Source organism: Carcharodon carcharias, chromosome 23, assembly GCF_017639515.1.
Source record: "Carcharodon carcharias isolate sCarCar2 chromosome 23, sCarCar2.pri, whole genome shotgun sequence".
Taxonomy (NCBI): Eukaryota; Metazoa; Chordata; class Chondrichthyes; order Lamniformes; family Lamnidae; genus Carcharodon; species Carcharodon carcharias.
Window position 1 is genome coordinate 9227372 of NC_054489.1, and position 13430 is coordinate 9240801.

The 13430-nt window shown below is 39.5% G+C and overlaps 1 non-coding gene across 1 annotated transcript; it reads left to right on the plus strand.

The window, feature by feature from the left end:
- The first annotated feature begins 350 nt into the window (after positions 1-350).
- On the plus strand, positions 351-424 carry trnan-guu. Its single transcript has one exon. It is a non-coding gene; the product is annotated as a tRNA-Asn (tRNA).
- The last annotated feature ends 13006 nt before the right edge of the window (positions 425-13430 follow it).

The following is a 13430-nucleotide window of genomic DNA, read 5'->3' on the forward strand; positions in this document are numbered from 1 at the left end:
TTACATGTAACCCTTAAAAAGACCCTTTATGTCTGCTGATTTCTCCAACCCCATACATATGCAGGATATTGTACTCAGAATATATGTGAACCCTTACCGCACCACACTACAGAAAATCTGAGATCTGGTACATATATTAAAAAAATAACCCTCACACCAGTCCTGAAAGTGTTAACGTGGACATGCAGCGTTTAAAACTGCAGCCCACTAAATGGAATCTCCTTTCTTTTTATTTCTAGACATTTATCTTTCTATCCATGCATTCATTTTAAAATCAGGGCTGTACACCAGAGAAAAAGCTTCAGAATTATGTTACTCAGGCAACACAGATGAATCGGCCCTACCAGGCAGTCTCTGTGGCGCAATCGGTTAGCGCGTTCGGCTGTTAACCGAAAGGTTGGTGGTTCGAGCCCACCCAGGGACGGTATAATTTTCTTCCCCAACAACACCAGGAGATTTTTGATTTTTTAGCTTTTCATTTTACAATTTATTTCACTTTAAATGATTAGAAAAATTACACTAAACATAGCATAGACTCCATAATTGCTCGCGTTGAATTCTATTGCCTTTGTTGCTGAGACAATTTCACAAGGCTTATCACCATTATATTTATATATTCTTAATATTTTAGTTAATATTCTTAATACTTTACCTACAGGAAACATACTTACCGTGTGTATTAATATGATATGTAAAACTTATTTAATTCTTTTCTTAGAAATTATTTCATCATCTCATTAATAATATGCATTTCTAAGCAGCAATGTTTTGTTTCCTGGTTCTTTCCTTGTGTATTAACATAGTCTCAACCCATATTTCAAACTGCTGTTCGATTTATTAAATCGGAAGACTCTGGCCCTTAGCGACGCTGCACATCACGACAACCGTCAGCACAACGGCTGTAAAAAAAAGATTTTCCTCAAAAATTCTCATTTCACAATTGCATAAATCCTAAAATATGAACATTTCAACTGGCCAGAGTCTGTCTCTTTTTTTAAAGCTACTATACGTTTGGTGCATTTTCTCAGCATTTTTTTCCAATTCAGTCTGAGTAAACATTGTCAACCTCTTGGAGTCGAGACTTTACATAAAAACCCTTATACTTATTTAAATGTTGACAAATTGTAGCCTCCCGACGTATAAACACAGCCATTTTGAAATTGCCTTGTGAAAACAACCTCACAAAGGCTGCGTGGCACCAAATTTCGTGCCACAGATCTGGGCCCTCTGTTTCACAGGCAGCGGTTTAGACGTTGGGGGGTTTGCACAAATAGCCTATCTTCATTTTGATTGGATTACATCCCTGTTTGAAGATCCAAATTTATCCATGTATATCATCAATGACATACCTATTACTTGTCATTACCATATCCTCTATTACTTGTGTCCAAACCGAATACTCAATGCCCTGATTAACTGTTAGTGCATTTTGATCAAATTTGATGGTTTGATGGTTTTATTGGAGGGTTGTGGCTCGATCTTCATGCAGTTATTGGTATCCAGTGCCCATTGGTCTATTCAATGCATTTAGTCCTGAGCTTCAATGAACTAGGTATTCCTCTTAATGCAGCATACCTAGACTACTCTATATCAGTTCAGTGGCTATCACTCTGTTCGACAGGGTGTACATTTCTGGGCTTTAATAAACTGATCGTTTCTGTGGTCTGGGCGCATTTTTAAAAACAATAGTTTATCCAGTTTTTGTTTGAATCTGCTGAATGTGCCTATTTCAGCACATGATTCACTGAAAAGATCAGTAGATATCAGTCATTGCCTAGGCATGGAGACGTTATAATCACTTATTAATGTTCGCTGCTTCAACCAATCGGACCGCTTCCACGCGCATTTAATGTTGTACATCAAGGCTAATACTGTAGGTTACTGCTCTCTCCATTGTGTCATATCCGTGCTGTTTATAATGCTATTTCAGTGCAGTGTGACTGGTTGTGTTACCTTTTCGATGCACTGTTAGTTCCAACTACTGCAAACCTTTTTTTTCTATTAATATGTTTGAATGTGGCACATATTGTTACACTTTAATCAGTATTTTATCATTACACTTAATACAGTATTTATACAGCAACTGCGGTTTAGTATCTGTCAGAACTAAGCACTATCTTATTAGCATCCTGCCAGTGTTAAAATCTGATAACCATCACTTATTTTAATGTCAACCCTATTACAGAATTCGTAGCTATTTGTTGCCATGATATTGATGGAGTATCTCTCACTAATAAACCTATAAAGTCACTTGGTCATCTATTTGGTTTAAGCACAACCTGTAACAATGTGTTATGTAATGTTATATTAAAGAACTTGTTTATATATACAGTGTATATAATATATATACACATCAGCTCAAACAAGTGAAGAATATTAGTGCATTTTGTGGTAGACTATGATGTGTCAAGTATATTGTAATATAGGCTGTCACAGTATTTGTAATGACTATATTGTGATTATAAATTTACAATATGTTGAACAATGTTTTGTACTTTTGTAACTCCACTTCCATTATTGATAAAATCACTTGCCTGTTGAGATTAACTTCTTTCCTTCATCCTGATTGAACTAGCGTGTCAGTCTGCATCTTTGTCAATGTCAAATTCCATTAATTTACACATTGACTGCCGGCCAAGCAAATGTTTTAAATAACTAAATATGTTTTCCAAGTAAAAGTTAAACAAGTTCAACAAAAAAAAATCGGGGCGTTTCATTGGCTCATCGTCACCAAGTGTGAAATAATTAAAGTGGACATTTTCTGCAAAGCTCACTATAATTGGGATAAAGGTAATTTTTTGCCGCGGATCGGGTAAGATAGTTATAATACAATTTTCCTAATATACTAACATATTAAAACATAATGCGTTTCCTAAATATTTTGGGACGGAACAAACACTTAAGTACTCACAGCAAACAATAATGAATCCAGTAAATTTCATATTAAAAAATTAAGTATTACTTTTTTGCATTGTGAGGAAAACCATTTCCCAAAGTTGAAAAGGAACATTTCTCTCTGTATATTTTTGACATGATAAAACGCTGTTTATAACAGTCACAACAAGTTTAAAGAAACATTTGACTGTTCTCCGTGTCTGTATATTTTTCACAGGCGAATCTCCCTTCGTGTGCAAACTTGATAAGTGTGTTTCGGTTTCCAATAACATCACAATGTCTGTGCAGCATTACAGCTAGAGATCCCAGTCCAGTTCAAGGAAGTTTAACAATGTGAAACCTTCCCCTTTCACTATTGCATCAGACCGTTGGCTAATTCCTAACCTAATTGTTACATTAACATGGATAGGAAAGGAGAGAGAATGACATCAAGGAAAGGAAGACGGAATGGTAGAAAAAGAAAAAAACATATGGAGAAAATACTTCTTCATATCAAATTACATTCTTTACCAGCTTAGAATAAAGCCACTGAGGAAACTTAACTTCTATCGTTGCATCTGTCCTTAAACACGATTGAATTACGTGGATAACGTATGTTCGTAAAATGGTTTACCGAGATTAACTTGGTGTGTGAATTCAGATTGGTTCCTTGCAATGGATAAAAGAACGGCAAGCAGCTGTATAATCTTCTAGAACATTTTACTTGGTACCAACACAACTATACAGACAGCGAGCATATTTTATTATATTTTTATTCTATTATTCTTTCTCCTTAGTCATCATTTAAATTTAGAATAATGTATGATGAACTGATAGATACTTAATTTATCCGATTGTACATTAGATTACTCCCAGTCCTTTTTTAAAAAGAGAGAAGCATTGGACGTTTTATCCCGAGGTGTTGAAACTACAGCAGTTTGCACGTAAGCAGTTTGCAATGGTTGGATTCTGGGGATTTTGCTAAGTTCCGATGTACATGCCAAATATTTCAACTTTGAATATAAAATTTATCACGGAACATGGTTATGTTCTATTTCCACCAAAATACTAACATAATGCGAACACTGGAATCTATTAACGCGATTCTCCGCTCAAAAGGGTACAGTTGGAATGATCAATTACCAGTTAACTAGGTCAGTGCAGGTGAACGGCCTTAAAACATCTGTGGACCAGAACTGATAGTTTGTGCCTGAGCTTTCGTCCACGTGTGTGTGAGTGAGATAGATGAATAGATAGATAGATAGATAGATAGAGATGGACAAACAGAAGAAAACGAGACAGGCAGAGATAAGAGTAACGGACCGATGAAGCGAGAAAGATAAAAAGGCAAAGGGGAAAGGGGGGCGGAAGAAAAACAAATACAGATCGAGACAAGCAGAGACAAACAGAGAGACAACGGTAAAGGAAGAGCAACAGAGACATACGGACGTAGAGGGAATGATAGGCAGAGAGGCAGAGAGAAAAAGAGCCGAATACAATACAGAGAAACAAAGACAGATGGAGACAGACAAATACAGTGAGATAGAGAGAGAGGGGCAGATAGACAGAGAATAAGAGAAAGTGAGAGGCAGATACATAGGCTGAGAGGCAGGGAGAGACAAAGACTGGTTTTCTGCACACAACTTCTGCTTTCTGCTTTCTTCGGATACTAACACAATTTAACTTTTACAGAGGATTTGTGATTTCGTTTCATCCTGAGCTAAAATGTCCATCGATCTGTTTCTCTAGTTAAGGATAATGAGATTTAACCCCATTTGACATCTTCTGCCTTCTGTCTGTTTGCCATATTCTTTCTGTCCCCTTTCCCCTATCTTCTGACCAACGCGTTAAAGACAATAATGCAATGAATGCCCGCAGATAAGAAGGAGCAGTGCAGCAATATTACCATAAATATATTCTCAAAAAATGGTCAAGGGAAATGCATTCAAATCCCAATATCAGTCACATACGCGTAACAGTATATGGTTTCTTTATTATATTTTGTACAGGCGTTAGATTTTGTGGCCAGATATATACAATACTAGGACTGAATATTTATTAAACACAAAGGTTGATATTTTTATCCTTGAATATATAAGTGGTTGTGAATGTGTGTGCGCGCTGGTTGTAAGGGGTGATACATCGCTTTCACTAATGTGACACAGCCTCTTGTCCTTCCTCCCTCCCGTTTCTTTGTTTCATTTAGCTATTATCTCCACGCCATCTATCTCTGTCTCGCATGTTTTCCACTCTCTCCATCTCCATCGCGCCTCCCCCCTCATCCCTTTTGGTGCTTGGTGAAACTGGAGGGGGGTGGGGGTGGAGTCGCATTTATGTGCGGGCGAGGAAACCTCAAGGACAAATTGACAATAAGAACGAAATTCCTTCTCCAGAATTGGCAGCGCACGTTCTGGGGAATCGATCTATTGACTAGCTTTCTCACCGCAGGTTCCTTCGCAATAAAAACAGAAACGGCAATAGAGTGAAATGTCAATGGAGTAAAATACACATTGGTGCATAAATTACTTAAATGATGTGATTATGAAATTATGCCTCTATTGCTTTGCAAAAAGCCTATTCCTTTATTGTTTTAAGGTTATTGCCAATCATAAATCATAACAGTCAATTTTAATCATGCAGATTACAAGATGTTGTGTGATAACGGATCAGATTAATAAGAGAAATAGAGTGTCTCTTATGCTTTTCATGGAATGGACTAGGTGTCTAATGACACGTGCTGGTTATTTTGACTACGTCTGGATCCATATTATCTCCATTCCCCGCACAGCTGAACAGTAAGGACAGCGCCGATCGATATATCCTCTGCTATTAAAGAGGCAGCAGAAGGGAGCATATGTCACCGTGGGAAACACTGGCAGCCTGCGAACAAAAGAACACTATTCCAGGCAGGAAAGACGCGGTTGCCTAGCAATAGACAGTCACCCAGTTTTCTCCAAAGCTGGAGTGCTCTCTGCTGGTTGGGAACAGAATCAATACAATCAAAGCGGGGCCACAATTTCACCTCACATCAGACTAGTAGCGAGGAATACCGGGGGAGGGGGAGGGGGGGAGAAGGGGTGGGGGTGGTGGGGGGGAGGGGTGGTGGGGGGTGGGGGGGTTGCTGAAGTGCTGTTGGGGTTTTGGGTGCCTGTGTGTGGGGGGGGGGCGGACCCAGAACGCCAAAGTCCAATAAACAATACTTTCTAAATGGAAGGAAATGATGGGTCAGGGAGCGTGGCTTTCAACATGGAAACTATGCAACGTTTTTCAACTTTGTAACAATATTGCCTAAATTATTTTGTTTCAATATTTTATCATTTCTTCTTTGCAAAACGATGCACTTTTTGTTTCAGCTCCGAGCCTCGCTGTCCCTCTCAGCCGTCCATCGACAACCCATGCCCAATGATACGGTGCTGCCCTCAACCGCAATGCAGAGAGGGAAATGAGTGTCTGTCCACAGGTGATGTGGCAACAGGCGACGGTTCCAGGTGGGATTTCCAGACGACATCGCCCCATGTGTTAGGTAGTAACCTGGCAAAAGGATGCATTTTACCCTGGGATATCGTTTTCCTCGTACGCAGTGTCTATTCGGCTGGGAGGATTGGCTGAGCGTTATTATTGTTCTGTAGCTGAATTCTGAGTTTCTGCAGGGCGTTTTCTCATTGTATCCGACCCGCATATTCAGACACGACTTGAATGTCGCTACATTAAAGTCTCTTTATTCCCCCTCCCCTTTGTGAGCCCCAACCTCACTGTTTCCATTGTCTATTCTGTTGGTTTCGTGCGATGCCCCATAATGCTTCCCTAGTCGATCTTGATTGGTTCTCGCACTCACCGGCAGAGTAAACCTTAGCTTTGCTTTTTAACAGGCATTGCCAACAATCCAGGTCTCCCTGAACATTTCTTTTCCAGTGTCCGGGTCTGTCTGTTTTCCCGTTAAAGCATTTACCTGAAGTTCACACATTCGCCCACATGTAACCTTGTGGTCAATGTTCCGGACTCCAATTCGAATTTGACTGAATTTGCTTCCTTTTAACCAAATTAACTACAGATTACTCCTTTGGGTCTGAATTTTATTTGACAGACACCCACAAAACTTGGAAGTAATGTGAACTCTGGGGAGGATAGTATGAAACTTCAAAAGGGCGTGGACAGTTTGGGTGGAATGGGTGGACAACTAGTAGATGAAATTTAATGCAGAAACATGTGAAGTGATTCATTTTAGTGGGAAGAATGCGGAGAGGCAATATAAGGGTACAACTCTAAAGGGGGTGCAGGAGCAGAGGGATCTGGGGGTATATGTGCATAAATTATTGAAGGTGGCGGGACAGGTTGAGAAAGCGATTAATTCAGTAATTACGATGCTTGGGCTTTATGAGTAGGGGCAGAGTACACAAGCAAGGAAGTTATGTTGAACTTGTACAAAACACTAGTTCGGCTTCAGGTGAAGCATTGTGTCCAGTACTGGGCGCCACATCTTAGGAAGGATGTTAAAACATTAGAGAGGGTGCGGAAAAGACCCACGAGAATGGTTCCAGGGATGAGGAACTTCAGTTACCTGGGTAGATTGGAGAAGCTGGGACTGTTCTCCTTAGGGAAGAGAAGATTGAGAAGATTTGATAGCGGTATTAAAATCATGGGGGATTTCAACAAAGTAGATAGGGAGAACTGTTCCTGTTGGTGGAAAGATCGAGAGCTACAGGACATCGAATCAAAGCGATTGGCGAAAGAAGCAGCGATGACATGAGGAAAAATGTTTTTATGCAGCGAGTGGAATGCACTGCCTGAGAGTCTGGTGGAGGCAGATTCAATCGTGGCTTTCAAAAGTGAATTCGACAATTATATGAAGAGAACAAATTTTCCAGGATTACAGGGCAACTTCGAGCAAGCGGGACTAGGTAAATTGTCCTTGCAGTGTACGGACACGACGGGCCGAGTGGCCTCCCTCTGTACTCTAACAATTCCATGATTCAATAATTAACACTGTTGTGGTTTGAGAATTGTAAGTTATATAGGAATCAAACAGGATAACATTTTGCAAAGATTGAAGTGGCGAAAGAAACTGGAAATGATGGAGGACTGCAGAGTAAAATGAACGAAAGAACATACTTATCGGTGTTTGCTGATTCCAACCAATGAAATCAAGTTAGTATCATTATGCCTTTGAAGTGGCAGTTTCGATCCACATTGGACACAGTTTCGATCCACATTGGACTGAGCTCAAAACTCTCAAATATAATTCATTGTTCTTACAGTTAAATGTTATTTATCTTTCCTAGATCAAATACATTTTATTTCACAAAATTAACAGAAGATATGTCAAATATCATAGAAACCGAACATTCATCACTTAAAAGAAAATAATGGGTTGATTTATCAATGTTTTCCTTGGAAGGCTGTTGAGAATAAGCTCTTTAAATAAGCCGTATAAAAGAGTAAAAAAATTTATATCCAGGCCTTTGTTGTGAACGTGGTGAACATGCAGAATCTACATGTTTTGACATATTAAGTTCTAAATGTGGCTGTAAACTCCCGTATCTCCCATGTTTAACACGTTTGTTATCGATATAAGCCCCATGTTTTTGGACTTCGGATGACATGGGGAGCTATAGAGACAAAGCAGCCCTTTTGTGGAAATATCCCGATTTTAGACCTGGTTTTTATTAGTTTTATGTTTCCTGGTGTTGGTACTTTTGAGAATGAAAGAAAATAGACCCGCAAACATCTGAATCGAAGGCGTACGGCGGGGAAGTGTGGGCTACGTGCTGGCCTCTGTTGTTAAGACCTCGAGATCTGGGAATCCCTTCCCCATAGCTCCCCGTCTCTACCTCGCTTCCCTCCCTTAAGACACTCCTTAAAACCTACCTCTTTGACCAACATTTTGGTCACCTGACCTAATATCTCCTGATGCGGCTACCTGTCAGCTTGGTTTTATAATGACCCTGCGAGGTGCCGCGGGACGTCCCATTAAGTCAAAGGCGCTATATAATTATAGATTGTGTTTGTTGTAGGCGTGGAGTTTTTGCCACGTGCAGAGAAACACAGGGCAAGTGTATCAACCGAGCAACCACTGTGGAGGTTTGCCAGTCACGAGTGAAATGAATGGTTCGACCCACGTCACAACATTCGGCGGCGACATTGAAAGACTGTTGATACAGTGAGTTGCGTTATGATGTCAATGGGAAACTATAGCGACCGTGACATTACGATGAATGAGCTTGTAAATTACCGACCTCTCTCCCCGTCTCTCTCTCTCTCTCTGCACCCCCACCCCCGCTACTGTCACATTTGTGATCTGAGAACACGATCGTAAATCGCTGTCCTCCGTGCTTTTGGTCAGATATGGTCGGAGAATACGTGTGGTAGGAAAAGGTGCCTCGCTTGCCTACAGCACTCCAATACCCACGACTGGTTCCGATACGTCATGCTTTGCCTCCATTTCAGGAGCTGCAAATAGATATATTTGTCGTGGCGGGTGACGCACAAACATTTTCTATTATACATGGCTCACGCGGACACTTTCTAGATCAACTTTAATGAAAGCCAGGAAATTCCAGCCTGTCAAAGAGCCTGGGGACACAGCAGGCGGAATGAACTCCACAGACTTGAAAGGTGCAAACTCCAACCTAAGACCCGGGATATATATCAGTACTTTAACGTGCAATTTAATATACCAAAAATATAGCTTGGTATATACAACAAAATACAGATAAAACAGTACAGACTGTGCGCACCCTATACATCTTTAGGGATGCTAGTTATTCCTATTGAAATTTGCGTCTGGGTTATGCATTGAAAAATAATTTTAAAATGCATGCATATCGAATAAGGAAATATTGAATGATTATATAGAATCGCAAACAAATGTCAATATTTTACCTTATACCATTGTGCATTTCTAAGTAAAACAATCTCGAGAAAGGGGCAAAGATTTGTCAACCATATAAAGATTAAAAAAAACATCTGCAAGTGTTCCTAAATTGGTCAGGGAATTCAAATTATTGATAGATGGTTAGCCCCAAGGGCAGTGAATAGTCCTTTCATAATTTGGGTCGAAATCCCTAACGTTTCACACAAATAGACCCTATCAATATCTTTTGTTTGCGAGATGAGCTGAAATTTAACGCTGACTTTTTCCGGAGATGGTCAGTAAACCCGCTCCTAGTTCATATCAACCCAATGAAAAGCAATAGCTGGTCCAAAACGACGTCTGGTCTGGATTATTAAGGAGACCTCACATAATGATATCCAACTAAGAGACCAAGGTAGCTCCACATTTTTTCTCAGCCTCCCAAGCTGGTGTCTGAACTGGAGCCACTGTGCATAATTATGAATCAGTTGGCATCATTCCAATTGTTTCCTATGGAACTGTTCATCTAACACTTCGGGCGTCATTTTGGCGATGAGAATGACCTCCCTTTCAGATTTTTAAATTTATTCATATAAATACCGCAGGTTATATACTTCCAGGTGTCTAATACAGAAACGGAAAATACTGCAGACCCTGCAAATCTGAAATAAAATCAGAAAATGCTGGAAAAACAAACTCAGCAGGTCTGGCAGCGTCTGTGGAGAGAGAAACAGAGTTAACGTTTCGAGTCTGTATGACTCTTTGGTGCTGACAGAGACGGAATAGCCTAGTCACGAATTCCGAACTGTAATATCTCCTTCAACTCGCCTGTGTTTTACCTCTTGCCCACTGGGCATTTGGAAATTTCTAATGGCGGCGTTAAGCTTGGTTTCAGCAGCAGGTCTTGTGATAAGGCTAGAGTCGGCAGAAAGAGCAGCCTTAAGTCAGGAGCTGAAATATCAGGCAGGATAGTTTTATAGTGGGAGGAGTTTGGCGATCAAACCAATTTTCTGTTGGGATTGATTATAGCATGAAAGGGTCCTATTTTGGGGTTACGATTGACTGAAACAATAGCATTATTTAGCAACACATTGTACTTAAAACGGTTGCCATTGTCAATACTCCCTGTCTTTTTTACTGATGAATTACAATACTCTCAGAACCTCTAAATGCCTGCAGCAATTTTTGACCTTTCTGCTCCTCTGATATATAAAATCGTTTGACAAATTTTATGATTCTTAGCTCCCATTTTTGCTTTCTGGGGGGGCTTTGAGTAAATGTGACCCCCCTCTACTGTGTTCTACCCCACACACACAACTTTGCAGCTCCTGTAAATCATACACACTGGGGACTTTCCAGATGTGATTTATGTCGCTCGGTAGACAGAGCAAAGGGAAGAAGAAACATCTGTACAGGAAGCGTATTCAAAAGCAACATTTAGAATCAACATAAGTGGTCAAGAAACCCCGGTTATTTTATGGGCAGGTTATTTGTCTGTAGTTTCCAGTGTTCAGTCAAATAGTGCAGTTCTGTGGAGTCCTCGAAACTATTGCAATATAGAATTCACCGACCTTGTAGATCGATGCATCGATCCCTTAGTACAAATTAATAGCAGGAATATGACAAGCTCCGTATTGCACCAACAAATATTACACGTGTGCACCTGCCTTCAGCAGTCTGACTCTCACGGGGGCTAGGAATTTTCAATCTTGTGGTTTAACGACAGACTGTAAAAAATCAGATTTAAAAATTGTAGACATTTCCCAGAGAATTAGAGTGTCGTAATTGCCTGAGCTTTTACGGTTATCCTTTTGAAATGTAATCTGTGCATATTTTGTCGACATTTTAACAAGTCTGCAGAGTGGATTCTAATCTACCATCCAACTTTTTTTTGTAAAGATACATTTCAAAATGAATTCTTGTTGGTATAGCGGCAATAAAAACCAAATGTAACACTTCAGGGTGATAGTCCACGCCCGCTCCATCAGATATCTCAGTACGCCCACACGTCTTGTACGTCGCTATGATCAACTTTAAACATACGTCAAAAAATAGGAGACAATAGAACTATTCTAAAAATTACTTTTTAAAAGACTGCAAGACACTATTTTAAAACAGCAAATATATTGTGTTTAGCGTTTAGGATTCCAATGACAAATTAGAATATTCAGCTTGATAGAGAATCTGACTATAGCAGATTTTTCTTGGATGCGAATTCTATCCCTTCTGGCAAAATGATATTTATTGTGTGTTACAGCAGCACAGCAAACACTTAAATCGCGGTCTTTAACGGCCTGAACGTCCTCTTGTCAAGGTTAGATTGGTGGACATCAGTTACCCTTTTAATAAATTCAACGAGAAGCCACAAATTATAACATGTTACTAAAATATTATGGGATCACAAAAACTGCCCTGAATCCGAATTTCATCTAGATTCCATTGGATAATAATTGTCAGTGCAGCATGAAACAATCCAAGGTATAGGTAAAACAGCTGTTTCGATACTATGGCAGAATGTGTGAACGGATAAGGTTCCAGTTAGTATCATTTCTGCTCCCAATACCAACTTTTAGCTTCCACAAATCTTCACATCGCCCCTATACCACCCCCAAATATGACTCTAGGTTAGACTAACCCTGTCCCTCAAGACAAGTAACAATCCCCACCAACCTTAATAACGAGAATTGACACATAGCTATAGTTTATAGTCTATGACTAGGACTAACACTGCAACCAGGAAATATGCACTTCTTTCTAAAATATGTTCCTGTAAGTAGGCCCAAAACTATCACCTGGGATTGAAAGCATTATATTATTTGTATTTCTCTGGGGAACGGCATTCCCACCCCTTACCCTATTCACCAGAAATATTTTGTTACCCACATTGTGTTGTTTAATTTTTATTTATTAGTATCAGACCCCACTAACACACACTTTTGGAGTTGCTTACAGGAATTTAGGGTCAATAGCTACCCTGCCAGGTTAAATACCTCAAAATCTCTTCAATTTGCCGCACCTTCAGGAATGAAAGTCGTTCCTTCTCAAATCTAAAGCATCACTTGACATTCATGGAATCGTAGCCTCTTAAATAAATCTGTTTCTAAATTAACAAGTTATTTCATTTCAACATAAACTGAACAATATAAAGGGAACAACATTCTTTATAGATTCTTTTCACCTATATGGTTTTGAATTATAATAATGAGTAATAATAATGTATTATTAATTCTGCGTGTATATACATATATAATTTATACAGGGGCAGTCGAGATAAGCACATTTCTGGGCCAAGAGCAGATTCCAGCGTGCAACTTGACTGGTTTGCATCATTTAGAAATATGGATTTTCAGTCAGATTGAAAATCTAGCTATTAAGAGTGAACTAGAATTTATTTCAACGACTGACAAAATCGTATTAGGCGTGATTTATGGTAATTGTGTTACTAATTATAATGTAGCGACTGTACATTGCCAAGGAGACAATTTGATGTTTTTAACTGATACAAGAGAACTATAAATTACCCTGAATTTCAACAGGACAAGGATTGTAGTTACGCTTTTCAGTCATACTCTTTTCCCTGTACTGTTGAAACAAAATTGCTACGTTTTATACCCAGATCCAGTCACATCGTTCTAGTATAGTTAACTCTTGTTACTCATCAAGAATGTTGTTAATGGAGAGTGAATCAGCATATATATTGGGAGCA